Source organism: Euprymna scolopes, chromosome 3 (genome assembly GCF_053919585.1).
Source record: "Euprymna scolopes isolate OS-2025 chromosome 3, ASM5391958v1, whole genome shotgun sequence".
NCBI classification, from domain to species: Eukaryota; Metazoa; Mollusca; class Cephalopoda; order Sepiida; family Sepiolidae; genus Euprymna; species Euprymna scolopes.
Genome location: NC_136484.1, coordinates 125,948,220 through 125,967,289, shown reverse-complemented (window position 1 = coordinate 125,967,289; position 19,070 = coordinate 125,948,220). Strand labels below are relative to the sequence as shown.

At 34.8% G+C, this 19,070-nt stretch overlaps 1 long non-coding RNA gene across 1 annotated transcript in view; it reads right to left on the bottom strand.

Moving 5' to 3' along the window:
* Positions 1–2,071: 2,071 nt before the first annotated feature.
* Positions 2,072–19,070, bottom strand: part of LOC145262391 (uncharacterized) — a 68,525-nt gene continuing 51,526 nt past the window's right edge. Inside the window, exon 3 of the long non-coding RNA XR_013864445.1 lies at positions 2,072–3,413. This is a non-coding gene — a long non-coding RNA (uncharacterized LOC145262391). The remainder of the gene's footprint in view (positions 3,414–19,070) is intronic.

Sequence of the window (19,070 nt, the reverse complement as noted above, 5' to 3'; positions counted from 1 at the left end):
TGTATGAATCTGTCATTTACTTTATTCCTTGTGCCTCGATTGCTGCTTGAATTATGTAAATTTGATGCTCACACTGGTTGCCAAAAATATATATATATAAAAAAATATCTTTATTAAATATGTACATGAAATATTTCTTTTGCTCCTTTCTACTCTTTCATATTTTTCAGATACCTTCTATTATGAAACCTAAACACACAATTTGGAAAACATGTATTAGACCTTTTTTTTGTCTTGGCTATTAAAAATGAAAAAGAAAAAATAATTCTTTTTTTTTTTTTTTTAAATTTAAATTTTTTATTTTACTTTTATTTTTTTGCAAAAATGTTTGTACCCTTTATCTTGTATTTTGTTTTTAACTCTGAAACTTTGCATGTTAAAATACAAACTTAAAAATACCCAAGTGTTTGTCTTTTTTTATTATTATTATTATTATTATTATTATTATTATAGTGTATGTATTATTTGACCTAAAGTACATAACTGATTTAATTTATTAGAATTGCCTTTTTGTGTATATTTTTTCCAGATGAGCTTTAGGCTAAAATATGATTGCATGTAAAGAAATATTTTTTTTATATATATATTATGTTTCGGACTACAATTCTCACCTTGGTTGTTACGTTAACAATGTTCCTGACTCTTGTACTCTGGCCTTCATCAGGTATTTTTTTGTTGTAATCATTAACTTGAAAATTTTGAACAGAACTTTTATTTAATGTAACTGGAAGAAGTATATTTTTGCAGTTTATCTGTTGATGGTTTGTCTAGTGTGTATTTATTAATAGTCAGACTCTCAAGATTTAAGCCCAGTATATATTAATTTTCACTCGAGAGCATGTAAAAATGAACATTAGAAAGTTAGATTCCAGTAACAATGTCTTTATTCTTCATTCCTTTTTATAAAAAGATATAAATATATAATTTTGGTTTTCTGAGTATCAACGAAACGATCCATCAACATCTGGATCCTGTTTAAAAATGAATAAAAACATGATTACTGAAATCTAACTTTCTGTCATTAATTTATTAAATAAAAATTACAAAACTTTCATTCAACTTAGCTATGAAGCTCATTTTGGTTTTGGAAAATGTGTGTGTGTGTGGGGGGGGGTCGAGTGTTTTTCTTTTTGATAACGAAACTTTGAATTACTCTTAGCTAAATACTTCCATCAAAATACCGCATTTACTCTATGGAGTTAAACATAATTAAAAGATTCCAAATTGTTCTATGTGATTTTATTTACAGATAAAAATATGTACATGAAGGAAGGAGTGGGAAGATCTACAAACACCTAAAAAGAATGAAAACTAAAGAACCAAACAAAATGCTAATGGGCCTGTTTTCTGGGTCCATCTCTAAATGGGAATGGGAGCTAAGTGGCAGCATAAAACTAAGGATCAGGACGAAATATGGGAATGGATGGTGTCCCAAGATAGAAACACCATTTGGGGGTGACTGAGGACAAAATAAATGTTGGGAGTGGGCATCTTTGGAGATTCTCTAGTACCAAAAAACAAAATAGGACTAGTAACTCATTTATTCCACAAGCTAAGAATCTCTTTAATTAACTTTTAAGCGATGGATATCTAAAACGTACAGAATTTCTTTAAATCTTGTAGCATGGTTAATACCGTATTGTGAGTGATATATTGTTGCAGCCCTCATAAAAATTGTGAATTCTTACTTTTTCAAAATCTAAAATTGGTTTTATTAAAAAAAAAAAAAAGAAAAAAAAAATTTTTCCTCCTAGCAGAGATGATTTTCCCGGACTTAGGGTTAGTGTTGAAGTCAAGGAAGAGCATGCTTTTACCCTCACCATTGTCAATTATGACTAGTCATATCACAAATTATCTTCTCTTGTTAAATAATTGTCAAAATAGCTATCTTTTAAATTAAAGGATATTTGATTTTAAAAAAAAAAAAAAAAATTTTTTTTATTCAAAGTGAGAATAATAATTATCAATAATTAGTGGGGGTTGTAGCAAAAAAAAAATCTGAATATAATGCACTAGTGAAAAGACGTAATTTGTACCTCATTCATTTGATTTTCATTAGTAAGAGTTTTTTTTTTTTTTTTTTTTTGAAACTGAAAGGCTTTTGATCTCATTGAGCTTTAGCATAAACGTACATTTAAGAAACAGGCAAAAAGAAAACAAAAAAGCTGTCAACTGATGTTTGAAGTCAATAGACACCAAAGTTTATTTATCACCATTGTTCAGAGTTCATGAAATCGTTTTCTTTTTTAATATTCAATGAGATAAGTTAGTGTGTGTGTGTGTGTGTGTATATACATTTTTATTTATTTAAAAAAGATTTTATCAGTATTATGGAGATTGCATGTTCACCTTTCCAAAGCTTAGTTGTTCAGATCGAGCACATTTTGTAGGAGATAGTCTTCCTAACAACTTGCTTATCAGATATTGACTTAAAAACAAAACAAAAAGCAAATTCATATATAGTTTGTGTTTCACTTGAATAATTTTGTTCAATTGAATAGTTTGCATCGTTTTATTGCTAATTCTAAGCCACAATCCTTAATATTACAAACTAATTTTACATGCTGACTAAGTTCAATTGTCAACTCGGTTGTAACAGATTGTACCGTGGATATTCTTTTGACTTGTCTTTTTATGAATAAATTATTTCTGATAACACAAATCGGTCACTTAAGTTTTTAGATACAATTTAAAACAAAGTCTGATGCCATGATCAACTAACTTTTTAGGAGTTTTTTTTTTTTTTTTTAGAAATCCAGTGGTGATATTACTTTTGTATTAAGCGTTTCTATTTGGATTATTTGGACTACTTTTCTCCTCTTGGATGTTATTCTCCCAACGTTTCGGACTATGTAATCTCCGACCTTCTTCAGGTGTGTCTTGTCGAACTTGGGCATCTATACGAAATTTTGAATGTAACCCTTTATTTAATCCATGATGGTAGCTTGCTCTCATTCCATCATTCATGACCAAGTACAAGTTTTATTTAATTACTTGGGAATCACTGTTTATCAAGGCTCCAACATCAGTGCAACAGGCCAAGGGAAGGAAGGCATGCTCGCACTGCCTTCAGTCCACTTCAACAGAGGCTCTGGTCTTCTGCTCTTGAAAAGAAATAAAGCTGAACACCAAAGTTAGGATCTACTAGATTCTCGTCTGCATCATTCATCTTTATGGCTGTGAGACTTGACCTACGCAGGCATGTGACCTACTCAAACTGGAGGTATTCAATTATCACTGCTTATACCGTATCCTTCATGTTCACTGGTTTATCTCTAACAGTACAGTTCATGCTTATTTCAAGATCCATTCCTTCCAAAAATCTTTGCCAAATGCCTTCATAGGTTTGGCCACACTCTTTGACACTCACCCAGGTGACTTCATCTGTGAATTCTGCCACTTCCAACCTGAAACTTGAAAATTAAAAGGATAATGGAAAAAAAATGTGCAGACACAAGTTATATGTAGTATTTAATAAAATATGTCTTGAAGAAAAAATGTCTGTATATATACATACATTCACATGTGTGTATATATCTAGGTAACATTTTTTTGTGTGTGCAGATGTTTGTTACGTAGACAAGCTACCTTTCTATAGATAAAATATTTGAACATGAAAAAGTATGCAATCATTTGCATGATTGAAAATCTCTTGGATAAACATTTTGTATAATTTTTAAAAAAATTTTTTGATTTAATTATTTGGACTATTATCCGCATCTTTTTGATTGGCCGAAACATCGTGAAAACAAAAAGTAGAAGATGAAGATAATAGTCCAAATAATTAAATAAAAAAATTATACAATTTACTCATCTCCAAAATAATTCCAAACTAATTAAACTTGGGTAGGTAACAATCTGTATGGACCTAGCAATTGGAAGAACAATTGGATTTATAAGACCAAAAAATCCAACCTTTATTGCCCTTTGGGGCCGTGGTGCTGTGATGGAGATGCAGAATATCTGCGATTTCAGGTGAGCGTTGAGCTAGAGGTAGCAGTTTCGATTCCACCCAAAGCCAGTCAGAGGATTAGTTGACCAAACCGTGTTGAGATGACAACAGCTATTGAAGGCAGCAATTTACTCATCTCCAAAATAATTCCAAACTAATTCAATAATAATTTATTTTTCATCATAATATTTTAAATTATGAATCGCTATTATATAGTGGTAAAAAAAAAGAAGAAAAAAAAAATGCCCAATTTTCTTTTTGATTTCAAACTTTTTCCAAAGGAGAATTTCTGAAAAATTTTTTCACTAAATAGTAGCTGAATGATGAAAGATTGTATCTGTCAAGTCTGATTGAAATTGAAACTGAAGCTTTATTAAGTGTCTTCTCTTAATACTTAATGTTCTATCCTTGGTGGATAATTGCTGTAACTCAAACATTGAAATTGTCAATAACATGTCCTTCAAATCTGCCAAAGTTTGGGAATCATTGTCATGGATCCTTTCCTTGAAGTACCCTCAGAGGAAGTTGTCACATGGGTTAAAATCTGAGGAGTAGGGTAGTCAAGAGACATAGGTGCAATCTAAAATTAGTCTATCACCATGAAAATGTCTGGAAGAATTTCAAAGATCTGTCTGAAAACTTGGTAAGATAACTGTTTATCTCTATTCTCCTTTTCCTTTTCATCCTTGGTGCAGGAAGGAACTTTGGTCCGCATGAGAGTAATGTAACGGTTTGTGCACATCATCACTTCATTCTCATTCTCCTCAAAAAAGTATGGTGTGATGATGCTATTTTGTTCAATGACACACAACGCAGTCACTTCCTGTTAGCTAAGAGGACGATAGGTATGTTCATGAATCTGAACCTGAAATGTGATTCTGCTTGGTGATGTGCCAACTCAAGTGATAGCGAGTCTCGTCACTAAAGAAAATCAAATCCAATAAACCATCATTTTCAATCTTTTAATTGATAGGTTATAGCCAACTAACATACTTTCTAACTTCTGGAGTAGCGTTACTGGAAGTGGTGACAAAGCAAATCAGTTACTTCACTTTTATTGTTTTTCTGCATTTCTATTATGAAGCGATTTATTGAAATAAAATATAAGAAAAGGACATTATTGAAAAATATACAATAAAAATTAACAAAATTACACAGATAAAATAACACAATTAGTCTTTATTTGCACTTTTAATACTAAAATTTAAAAAATAAGTTTTTATTTCATTTTAAATTTTATAAGAAATATGTTTATGAAATTATAAAAATATTTTTTGGGGGGAGGGATTTTAAAAATATTTTTTTAATTTAAATTTATATAATAAATATATGTTTATGAAAGTACAAAAATAAAATTGTTGAAATCAAGTAACAAAATTTCGAACATCATAAAAAACATATCCAATATTCTCAAAATAGTTTAAGAAGATTTAAAAAAAATATTTTCCATAATTCTTTAAAAAGAAACAAAAAAAAACAAAAACTATTTTCAATAATTAAGGCAAAAAAAAATCGGTTCAATGATTATTAAATAATAACAGTTCAAACAGACAGAAGTATTTAGAAGCTAGAAGTAACGTTAAGAAAGAAATAGCGACAGCTAAGAGAATTTACTGAAACCACTAAAAAGCGCATCGAAGCACAAAAATTAGGAACTCGTGACTTCTGGAAAATCTACAACAGTGTAGTAAATAATGGGCAATTAACAATTCCCCCACTAACCAACAATCACGAGGTTGTTTGCTCAGCAACCGATAAGGCTAACATGCTTGCCAGTCGATTTGCCTCAAACTCTACACTGGACTCTCTCAACCACCCCCTACCTGACTTTCCTATGTGGACAGACACCACGCTAGACAATCTGAAAATCACCCCTGCTCAGATGCATGCTATCATAAAAAACCTTGACACTTCAAAAGCATGTGGACCCGATCTCATCCCAGCTGTGCTATTAAAAAAGTGCTCAGCCGAAGGAGCTCCAGTCCTCTCCAAACTTTACAACAAATGCCTTAATGAATCTTGCTTTCCGGGCTGTTGGAAAACTACTTCTGTGGTACCAGTATTCAAGAATTCTGGCGAAAGAATGGACCCATTAAATTATTGCCCCATTAGCCTCCTCCCACTTTTTGTCAAAATATTTGAGACCTTAATTAATCATGCTCTAGTCCATCACCTTATAGATGCTAAACTTCTGACTGACCAACAATATGGATTTAGACAGGCCCGTTCCACAGCAGACATCCTAACTGTAATCTCTGAACGTATATACCATTCATTGGACAAAGCCAGGGAGGGCAGAGCGGTAGCTCTAGATATATCTAAGGCTTTTGACAGGGTATGGCATGAGGGTCTTCTCAGGAAAATTAAATCATACGGTATCACTAGTAGAATACTAAGCATAATTAAATCCTTCTTAGATAAGAGAAAACTCCAGGTTGTCCTCGACGGTCGTACATCTAAACACTATGATATAAATGCGGGAGTGCCTCTGGGTCTATCCTTGGACCTCTATTGTTCCTAATATTCATAAATGACCTCCCTGACAAAATTGCTTCTGAGATGGATATATATGCTGATGACACCACGACAGGAAAACAAATGAACACATATCTAAAGAAATGTTAGAAACACTAGAGGATGACCTCCAATCTGTAGTGTAATGGGGAGATAAATGGATGGTCACATTCAATGCCGCCAAGACTAAACTAGTTTCCTTCAATAATTACAAAAAACCTTCTCTACCACCAAAAGCAATGGCCAACGACTCTTTATCTGAGAGTACATCTTTCAAACTCCTTGGCCTAACGTTCACAGGAACATGAGTTGGAACAATTACATTGAAAGCATTGCCAGGGCCGCTGCGAAGAAGGTAGGCTCTCTCTACCGTGCTAGAAAACTACTAACACCCGAAAGTATCCTGTACCTCTATAAGGCTACCATTCACCCATGTATGGAGTATTGCTGTCATATTTGGGCTGGTGCATCTGCTACTAGTCTCTCGCTACTAGACAAGGTTCAAAAGAGAGTTGCCAATCTGATAGGCCCTGAACTGGCATCTAAGCTTCAGCCTCTGTCCTATCAACGAAATGTTGCATCCCTCTGCCTTTTCTACAAGTATTTTAATGTAGAATGCTCCGACGAACTACAAGCACTTGTGCCCCCACGACGCAGACACCCTCGACAAACCCGACAGGCAGCTAAATCCCTCTCCACACAGTAGAAATGGAAGTAGAGAGGAGAAAATGTCCTTGCCCACTAGATTTCAAAGACGGTTTTGTACCCTGTCAAGGAAGGAAAGGGTATTCCTAGGAGCTCCACCCCAGATGTGGTAGCAGTATCCCATCTTAGGATGTATTTGACTCTTATACAGGTAGAGGATTGTGTCGGGAATGAGGTATTTTCTGGAGCAGTACAATGATCCCACCGTTTATGCCAAACCCTATCAAATGCCTTGGACATGTCCAGAGCTATTGTTCTAGAAATAAAACCATCAAGGGGCTAGAAAATCTTTAAGGGGACGCACCCAAAAATGTTTCTATTTATTTTGTTCAATCACTAACAAATATACATTATTGAAATTTTCAAGATTTGGATTTTATTTTATGAATATAACAAAATTGACTCATTGTTAGTTTTTGCTAAACTAGAAAAAAAATATATATAGCTGGAAATGTCTTTTCTATTATTAAATCATTTCTCTCTGATAGGTTCATAAGAGTAGTGGCAGAAATCATAAGCTCACAGTATTAATGTTGGAGTCCCTCTGGCTCTATCCTAGACCTAACTCTCTTCCTGATCTACATCAATGATCTCCCAAATCACATTCTAACATCATTTGTAGACATTTATGCTGATGACACTACCATCTATGGCAACACTTCAAAGGCAGTAAATGACCAAGTTATCTCTGATTCTCTCTTTTCTGATTTTGATTACGTGGTGCAATGAGGAAAGAAGTGGCTGATTAATTTTAATGCATCTAAGACCAAGCTTCTATCTTTCCATCATCAGTGCTCTGATCCCCGTCTGGCATCAATCAAAATGAATGACTCCCGTTTGGGGGAGACTCCATGTTTTGATAAGCTTCTAGGTCTAACCTTAAACTCCTGACTTGAGATGGAACGCGTACATCAAATCCGTTGCCAGGGCTACTGGAAAAGTGGTGCGATTGTTCTACTGCTCCAGTAGATATCTCACTGCTGATGCAATTCTCTACGTGTATAAGAGCCAAATATGTCCAAGGATGGAATACTGTTGCCACATCCGGGCAGGAACTGCTAGGAGCAGCTTATCCTGCCTTGACAGGGTTCAAAATAGACTTTGTAGTTTAATGGGGGATGCCCTTTTCTCTTTCCTCGAATCTCTTTCCCACAGAAGAGATGTTGGCGAGTCTGTCTCTGCTTTATCGTTATTTTCATGAGAATCTATTGCCCCCCCTGTCCTGACTTTCACAAAAAACACTCATCTAATTGAAACCCCTATCAATAATTTCCCCCACTCTTTATCTATGCCTAAACCTAAAGGTAGATTCCATGAACAAAGCTTCTTTCTTAGAACTGCACGCCTGTGGAACTCTGTTCTGTTTTCCTGCTTTCTGACTGACTACAATATGGTTCTCTTCAAGTCCAACATGAACAAATGTTTGATAATCCATCCCCTTAAGTAATCCAATTTACCAAATTTCCATTACTATCGATGAATGACATTTTCCACTTGATCACTGTACACTTATTAACCCTTATTCTCGAGTGGCCTCTGGGCCTTGATAACTGGTGACCACTTTGTAAAAAAAAAGAAAAAAATACCAATTTTGTCATGTTCCGATGTATCTGTGAAAATTTTTTCGCAGATATACAAACACACACTGACACACACACATAAACACATATTTTCCTTTTTCTATAATAGACTAGTGGGGGGGTACCCAGCATTGCCCGAGTGTTTGTAGGTGTGTGTGGTTGTTAATGAAGAGCTAAGAATAAGCAAAGTAAAAAAAGAAAACATAAAAATGAAGCGGGGTGGGGGGTACCCGGGGGGGGGGGTGTTAATGAAAACATCGAAAAAAAACACAAAAAAAGGCTCTAACCAACTGAGCTAACACGACGTACATGAAATTTAGTCAGTTCTTCAACTATTTAAACTAAATCAGGTCATGACGTCATCTGACACATGCGTAGAACCGGTCGTCGTTATGAGAGGACGGTTTTTGTTGACCCCTCCTGTAGAAAATTGTCGATTTTGGGGTGAAAAAAATTAACGTTTTTGGCCAATTTTTCAATATTTTTCGGGCGAAGGATGGAGCTTCAATACGATACCAAGTTTGTTAACTTTTGTTCTGTGTGTCGAAAGTTTTTAGTGGACACACAAACACATATACATACAAACATACATACATACATACACACATTTTCGCTTTTATATATATAGACTAGTGGGAGGTACCCGGCGTTTCCCGAGTGTTTGGAGGTGTGTGTGGTTTTGGGTAAATCAAAACTCGGGAGGGGAGGGTAAAATAAAAAAAAATTTAGTAGGTGAGTATGAGGATTGAACGCGAACCCTTAAGGTGAAGTTGGAAATTAAAGTGTGAAAAAAAAAGCGTGCGACATTAACCATTGGGCCACCGAGAGATACTAACGGAAACACGTTTGAATTTATTTAATTACTTAGATTTGGCAGGTGCACGTTTTAATGACAATGAGGTCAACTTTGACTGCGGGATAGTATTTCATTTACTGCGGGAACGCTTTTTTTATTTTTATTTTACCAAGATGTTGGGGGGAGGGGCCCAGCTCCCCTTGTCCAAATTGAATAGCAATTGTTTGATATAAGGAAAATATTTCCACATTGATCAAAGCTGATTGCTTTTGTACATTTCCGGCGATCGCGACCAGAAAAATACCGCCAGTGTCGCTTTTATTATAGGAAAAAGCCTAATCCACACGCAGCGAGCGAAAACTGTTGAATATTTATCTTCCCGAAGTCAAGCAAATTAAATAGAGAGGCGAGCTCCGTTGTTAACTCGGAGACATTACAATTTATATGTGATATAAAAAGTTTTAAGAAGTTGCGAGCCGACCGACCGCTTCTCTGAAAAAAACCTTTCTTGGACATACACAAAAAGCAAACATACATACACACATTTTCGCTTTTATATATATAGACTAGCGAGGGGAACCCGGCGTTGCCTGGGTGTTTTTCGGTGTGTGTGGTCGGGCGGGGGTGGGGGTGTTAATGAAAACCTAAGAATAAGTGAAGTAAAAAAACCCAGAAAAATGAACATAAAAAACCCTGCTGAGCGGGGAGGGGAGGGAGGTACCCGGCGTTGCCCGAGTATTTGGAAGGGGTGGGGGTGTTAATGAAAGCCTAAGAATAAAAAACGAACCCGGGTGGTGGTGGGGGGGAGGTAATCAAAACATCGAAAAAAAATACAAAAAAAACTAACGTAAGGCAAACGAACGATGTTAAATTTAAAAATCGAAAAAACAAAAAAGAAAACAGAAAAACGAACGTTAAAAATAAAACATGTGAAAAATGGCTTAAATAAGCCTGTTTCGATATTAAAATTTAAAAAATAGGTGGGTACCCGCGTGTTTTTGGGTGTGTGTGGTCGGTCGGGAGTGTTAATGAAAACCTAAGAATAAGCAAAGTAAAAAAAAAAACCCAGAAAAACGAACGTTACGTGAAAAATATCTTAAATAACCCTGTTTCAATATTTAAATTTAAAAAATCGAAAAAAAAGAAGCGATTAGAACCCAAAACTTTTAGATAATGAACCAAGGCTCTAACCAACTGAGCTAACACGACGTACATGAAATTTAGTCAGTTCTTCAACTATTTAAACTAAATCAGGTCATGACGTCATCTGACGCATGCGTAGAACCGGTCGTCGTCATGAGAGGATGGTTTTTGTTGACCCCTTCCTTGTAGAAAATTGTCGATTTTGGGGTGAAAAAAATTAACGTTTTTGGCCAATTTTTTTATATTTTTCGGGCGAAGGATGGAGCTTCAATATGATACCAAGCTTGTCAATTTTTGCTTTGTCTGTCGAAAGTTTTTAGCGGACACACAAACACACATACATACATACATACACACATTTTTGCTTTTATATATATAGACTAGCGAGGGGTACCGGCGTTGCCCAGGTGTTTTTCGGGGGATGTGAAAAAACCCCGAAAATGTAAAAAAAAAAAAACGAAGCCTTCACGACGCGCAGTTGGAAAATAGTAAAGTGTTAAAAAAAACAGGTGCGCGTTTTTGATTGACGTGACGGCGATAGGTATTCAGCAGTTATTTTGTGTGGGACAGTTTTGAATGAGGTGAATAAATCGGTTTGTTTGCTTTTAAAAATCTGCTCCCTGTTTATTAGGAGGAGCGAAATGAAAGCTACAGTCTGATATGACGAAGTTGACATTGAACAAACGTTACTTAGCTCTCTTGAGACAACTGGCTATCGGCCTGTGATTAGAGTCGAGTTTCGCTTTTTTTTATACTGAAAACCGAATGTAACGCGTGCCGATGCGGGAAATGTGGAATAATTAACGTTTGAAAGTCAATAAAATTAAATAGAAAGGCGAGCTCTGTGGATAACTCTGAGATATTACAATTTATAGATGATATAAAAAGTTTTAAGAAGTTCTGAAGCGAGCAAGCGCTTCTTTGAAAGAAGCCTTTTGTGGACATCGAGGAAAAGCGTACATACATACACACATACATTTTCGCTTTTATATATATAGATTATATGTAATTATATTAATGCAGATATTCGACATGATTTATACTAGTGTAATATTTGTGTAAAAAGGTTACAGTAAACACAAACCTCTTTCTATATATATTTATATATGCATATATATATTTGTTTAAAAAGATGTCAGTTTTTCGTCTACAGACATGAAACTTAATATATAGGGTATTCAAACCCATGTGAAACTTTATATTTGGGTTTTAGCCGGGAAAAATCGGCGCAAAAGTGTGAAAATTAAAAAAAAATGGAATTCGCCAGGAGAAGGTCATACAACGACATTACAAATATGCATGCGTAATTGGTTCATCTTTTAATTTTTAGCCTTGCAGCAGACATGTCTTCATAGATCAGGCATTAGCGTCAAAAGAAAGAGTAAATCATAAGCTAAATGTTTTGGTTTCAATTCTCGTTGGTGGCGCATGAGTCATTTTTTTTTTTTTTTTAACTTTTTAAATCATTACTATATATTGGGTCCGATATAATATAATAATAAATATGAAATCTGCATTAATCAAAATATCATATTTAAGCGTATTTTATGACCGGGCAATGCCCGGTGGCCTGCTGGTGTTAGAATAAAGAAGTTACCTTTCGTCATCTAATGAGTAGCACATATGATTAAGTGGATATAGAACAAAAGGCATCAAACAAGGTTGGAAAGTACAATGTCAGAAACGTGAAAAATGGGCAATTAATCAAAATGAGAAAAACAATTTGAAAGATGTAATTTCGATCATTATGAATAATTCTGTATTTATCAAGGCTACCCATTTACTTTATTCCCTACGAGAGTAACTTCAGCAATCACCATAATACCACATTCACCCTATGGAGTACCCTACTTAAAGTAATCTCAATTATTTAAAATCAGTTTTATTTATGAAAGATATTTACAATCTTATTGAAAAAAAAAAAAAAATGAGGAGTGAAACATCAAAAGATATTACACTTTGATCCTAGCTTGAAGACCAGACATTAGTTTCTATTTTATTGCCTCCCCACAAGAACTGAATGTGACAATGTTGATTTAATGCGAAGAAAAGTTAGCGCCCTCAAAAGATGCTTTCGGAATAAAGACAGAAAATAGAAATTTTCTCTCTAGAGGTATTTCTTTTTAAACAAAACAGATACTATACTTTTATCACTTCTGGCTTATATGCTATGGTGAAAGGTTTTACATACAGAAATAAATGGGTTGAATGATCTCACAGGTGAACAACGTCTACTTAAGCGTTAAATGCGTCACTGAAAGGTCTGATATATCCAGGTCTGCTGTCATCACTCGTTTCTCAAGAGGCCCTTTCAGAGAATGGTGAAAGAAAAGCATAAAAGATAGAATGAACTATAAGATGCAAGTTGCTGTATTTGAAAGAATCGTTCTAGTTGCTTGATGAGCAGCAGACACTGGATAGAAATCTTTGTCTATTCAAGTTGTGCATTATCATGCCTCTCAAAACCACTTGTGTCACACAGTCTGGCCTAAGATGGATGCCAAAGAAAGGCATTTGTTTCGCTTTGGTTTTAAAATAGTTCCCAATCTTCTTATACGTTATGCCATCAAAATAGATTCAATTTACTTGCTACTCTTTAAAAACTATCATCTTTTTATGTTTCTGATTTTTTTTAGATGAGGATTGATGATTTGGATTAAATCTGTTCAAATCTTGGATGTTTTTCTCACAATGTTTCGGTTGGGGAAGGGATGGAGGCTAAATGGTTAACGACATGGCACAACCTGAAAACCTGAGTGTGCCAGATCGTTTCACAGAAACTACTTTCATCAAACCCGCACTTGACCTTGTGTCTAACCTTTATGAAAGGAGGTAAGTAAAATAACATCGAAGATGAGAACAGCAGTCCAAATAATATGAATTATCATTTTAATCATTTAATTGTTCAACTTTTATCCAGCAAGACATCTTTCGAAAACCAAATTTAAGATCTTTTGTTTTTAATCCTAAAATGGCAATTTCTTTAAAAAAGAAAAAAAAAAAACGTTTGTCTAATTAAACAGATTTTTTTTTTCAATTCGTAAAAAATCATTGATTCATCAAATAATTTGTCCAGTTGTGTAATTGAAGCTGCAATATTCTCTCAGCTATTGATACTAATAGACATTCAGCTATCCAGCAGCATTTATCCTAAACTGGCTTCCCCCAAAGGAAGGGAATATCAAATTCACAATTGATCCCCAATCACATTAATATCTCTTTTGGGGAAATGACGTTATGCTTTTACAGTTCTTGCAGAGAGATGTCGATTTTCTCCTACATGTAGCACTTGGTATTCCCAAATAGTCACCCATTTGGTACTGACTAGACTAAACGTTGCTTAACTTTGGTGATCTAATGAGAACCAACAATATGTGTGTCAACATGATTATGCCATATATGGTACTAATAGAACCTGTTTACAATAGATATTTTGTTTTAGCACTAAGTAGTAAGAGTAGTAGTCCTCTTTTTCAGCCTGAAAGGTGATCAGGTTCAATGTTTATCTCCAACGTTAAGCGGAGTGGGTAGCTTGAACTATCCCCGTGACAACGTTTGCCTGTCGCCATTTATACTTTCTAGCAAGGCTGGTACCTTTTTATTCATTTGAGTGGATTGTTTGCTCACAGCCACTGGCATTACTAAATAGTCACCCATCTAAGTACTGACCACGCTCAAGGTTATTTAACTTTGATGATCTAATGGAAACCAGTATATAAATTGATTTTAGCAAATCCGATTTTGGCACTGGTTTTGAATTAATAGCTGATGCTGATTTCAATGAATAAGCGATTTTTGCGGACAAATATTTGAGGCGTCCAGATGTTAGAACAGTGATATAATTTGCATATGTATGATTACGTTAAATGCTTAGATCATTAACTAAACAAACTTGAACTATTAGTGTTGTTTGTAATGTGAAGACAACTGTTTTTTCTTTGTTTTTTTTTATTACATTTTCACCCCAAACAAGTACCACTTTGATGTAGGGGGCTACTATCAGGGACCTAAGTTGCGGGGGTACTATGTTGGGAGTTTAACAGCAAGATGTCTGTTCACATTACACTTGAACTTCTGCATGTCAGTACAGTTGGGGAAGCAGGAAACTGGAAGAGAATTCCAAAGTCCTGCAGTTCTGGGGAAGAAGCTATTAGAGTAGAAGGCTTTCTTACATTTAGGGATCTCAACTGTGTAGGGATGGGACTTCGCTGCTTATCGGGTTTGTCAGGGGTATTTTCGTTGAGGGGTCACAAGGGCTTGTAGTTCGTCAGAGCATCCACCATTGAAATACTTGTAAAACAGGCAGAGGGATGCAACATTTCGTCGATGGGACAGGGGCTGAAGCTTAGATGACAGTTCGGAACCTATTAGGTTGGCGACTCTCTTTTGGACCCTGTCCAGGAGCAAGAGACTAGTAGCAGATGCACGAGCCCAAATGTGATAGCAGTACTCCATACATGGGCGAATGGTGGCTTTGTAGAGGTACAGGATATTTTCAGGCGTAAGTAACTTTCTAGCATGGCATAGAGAGCCCACCTTCTTTGCAGCAGCCTTGGCAGTGATCTCGATGTATCTATTCCAACTCATGTTTCCTGTGAACATTAAGCCAAGGAGCTTGAACGAAGTGCTTTCAGGTAAAGTATCTCTAGCCATAGCTATTGGTGGTTGGTAAGGTTCCATGTAATTATTAAAGGAAACGAGCTTTGTATTGGCAGCGTTGAACATTACCATCCATGTTTTTTTGTTTATTTATTTTTTTTGTAAATGATTTTAATTATGGATGTTGTAACTAACTTATGAAGCAATGAAAAAAGTATGCTGTCATTTGTTGGTGGCATTAGGATACTATTAAATATAATAATAGCATAATCCAATTACAAATATACCACAAGTTAGCAAAAACAAAAGTCAATATGCTGAAATCAATGTATTACACATAATTATGCTATATCAGACAAAATAGTTTCTTTTAAATTGCAGTAATCAAAGTAAACAGATAATCCAAGTGATAATGAATTCAACTAAGTTATTCTAGTAAATTATAGTAAACGTATTCAAACGTATATACTTGCCGCTATTCACTTATTTTCTAAATGGTACAATAAGGAGCCAGATGAGTTGTTCGTACCTGGAGGATGAAAACTTAAAGGAAGTATGCACGTGTAGCTTTAACCATTCACCCACAGATTGATCAACCAAATACATGCGTGCCAAGAATGGTTAAATCTAGAACCTTCTACGAAGTTGTTCATAAAAGCATCAGTTTGGAAAGAAAAAGAGCAAGTTTGACCTAAGATGTCTACACTGCCACATGAAGCTATGATACTCTTTATTGATACCTTTTGAATGTGCATCACATCTTGCCATGGAAAGCATGTATATCCAACAAATAATTATGTTGTCACAGAAAAACTTAAATTGCAGCAATCTTCTTCTATAAATATAAAAGCGAAAATGTATGTATGTATTTATGTATGCATGTGTGTATGTTTGTTTGTATGATAAAAACTTTCGACAGACAGAACAAAAATTCACAAATTTGGTCTTATATGAAACCTCCATCCTTGCCTGACAAATATCGAAAAATTGACCAAAAAAAATGTTTTCACCCTGAAATTGGTACTTTTCTACAGGGGGAGGGGGGGGGGTCAGCAAAAACCATCCTCTCATGACAAAATCGGTTCTATGCATGCGTCAGACAACGTCATAACCTGATTTAGTTTAAATAGTTGAAAAACTAACAAAATTTCATGTCTGTCGTGTTAGGTCAGTTGGTTAGAGCGTTGGTTCATTATCTAAAAGTTTTGGGTTCGAATCGTGGTGTGAGATGTCTATTTTTTTTTTTCGATTTTTTAAATTTCAATATTGAAGCAGGGTTATTTAAGCAATTTTTCAGATTTTTTAAAGCAGTTTTAACGTTCGTTTTTCTGTTTTCTTTTTTGTTTTTGTTTTTTCACATTTAACATCGTTCGTTTGCCTTACGTTAGTTTTTTTGTGTTTTATTCTTATGTTTTGATTCACCCCCACCCCCCGGGTACCCCTCCGCAATCGTTTTTCTGTTTTCTTTCTTGTTTTTTTTACTTCGACTTCGCTTATTCTTAGGTTTTTATTAACCCCCCCCCCCACCGACCACACACACCTCCAAACACTCGGGCAACGCCGGGTACCCCCCCCCCCGCTAGTCTATAATATAAATCTCACCTGTCTGTTTAAATGTATGTATGTATGTTTGTATGTCTTCCTAAAACTTTCGACAGAGGCCATGGATTTTCACAAGATTGATATCATTTTGAAGACGACCCTTCGGACAACAAATATCGAAAAATTGGCCAAAAACATTAATTCCTTCACCCTCAATTGGGCATTTTTCTACAGGGAGGGGTCGCTTTTTTCAACGATATTTTCAAAAGTCATCCCCTCTTTTCGATTGACTAGCCTTAATTTAAACCCATGCCACTTCCGTTTTGGCGATGGACGCAACAGCAAAGACGTCAGGGTTTTTTTTTTTCATGTTCTTTTCCCCTTTGAACCTGCCTGCCTACTACCACTTTTTTTTTTTTTTTTGCTTAGTACACACCTCCAAACACCCGGGCAACACCAGGCACCCAGGTTAGTAGTAAATAAATCAAGGTAAGTAATAAGTACAAGTTAAATGTAATGCACCAAGATGCATTACAGTAGGTATATCCAAAATGTGTTGAAAAATGCAACAGAAGAATTAACAAAGAATAACAGTATGACACGGATCAAGTGAAAAAGATTAGAAACGCAGAATAGTACATTGAGAAGAATCTACATAAATGTCATTGTAATTATTGCTATTGTAATATTAAACGAGGTTAGCGTTCAAAAGAGCTGGATAAACATCTAATGCTAAGGGTCTTCCATGACTAAAGAAGACCATAACACTAATAAAAGTGTCCAAGTAGAAAGTTGAATGAAAAAACTCTCAACAACAAATCTGATAAGAATGTTGACAGTGAGAGAAGTTACAAATATTTGGGAATACTGGAAGCCGATAAGATTAAGAACATGGAAATGAAAAACCAGTTCATAACCGCGTACAACAGAACAGAAAGTTGAGGGTTATTCTTAAATTGCACCTCCAAAGTTGGAATACAATATATGTCATCAATGCCAGAGCAGTAGTTACCATATGATATATCGCTGGTATGTAGATGAATTAAAATGTTTGGATGCAAAAGCACATAAAATGCCTACAATCTATGGGTCTTTTGCTAAAAAAGGAGATGTAGATCGATTGTATCTACCTAGAAAAGAAGGTGGTCGAGGCTCAATTAGTGTTGAAGATGTAGTAAATATAGAGGAAGAAAATATAACTAAATATTAGTGGTGGGACGATTCCAAAATTTTTCCCGATTCCGTTCTAAATTTCTGATTCGGGTTCTTTTAATATTTATAAATATTTAATTAAAGACTTTTTTTTTTTTTTTGTAAATTATTACATAAATCCCCGCGTAATTTCCGAGTATATTTTTTCTCAAATGTTTTCCTTGTAATGTATTGAAAATTGAAAGACAACAAAAGGTTTATTTTGATTTTAAACAAAGCCAAATTGTATCAGTTCGTCGTTGGTATACAACATGCTACTTGAAAGTTTTCATAAACAGTTGAAAATAGTCGACGATTGGTAGGTAAAATGAGAAAACGATGTAAGAACAAAATGTTAACCCCCCCCCATTGTTACGAACAAATTTCTAAATAACAATGTTACTATTTAGAAAAACATTTTTAACATGGAGAGGGTGTTGGGCTTAATTAAATATTATGTGCTTTACTTCTATGAATGTTTAAATTTTATTTTAATTATATAAATTTGGTGGGTTATGAAACTGATTTGCTTTGTTGTAAAAAAAAGCAAAACAAAAACGAGATGCAAGTAATAACTAGCGAGACCTGTGGAAATTCCACAGAGGACTCATTCATATGTAATATATTGATGTTGGTATTCATGGCATAAATAGAGATGCTCTGATATTATTGTAACTCTTGTTAAAACGGCAAAAGTATTTTATCTAAGCTAGCAAGCCAAGTCGTTAAGTATACTTAAATATATTTTAATTCTTGCAGATTTTGTATATACTACTATAGAGTTAATTTTCTATCGATTTTTATATATTATAAAGTTGCGATTTCAAAAATAAAAAAATATATCCATATGACTTTGGTGCATCAGTTTGAGTTCCTTCAGCTATAATCAAAACCGAAACCAAAATTTATGAAGAAGTCTTGGTAAAATCATTTATAAAAAAAATACATGACTTAAGCACCATCAGTGATTATCGAAATTGAAACCAAAACTTACGAAGAATTCTTGGTAAAATTATTTATAAGAAAATAAATGATTTGAGTGCTATCA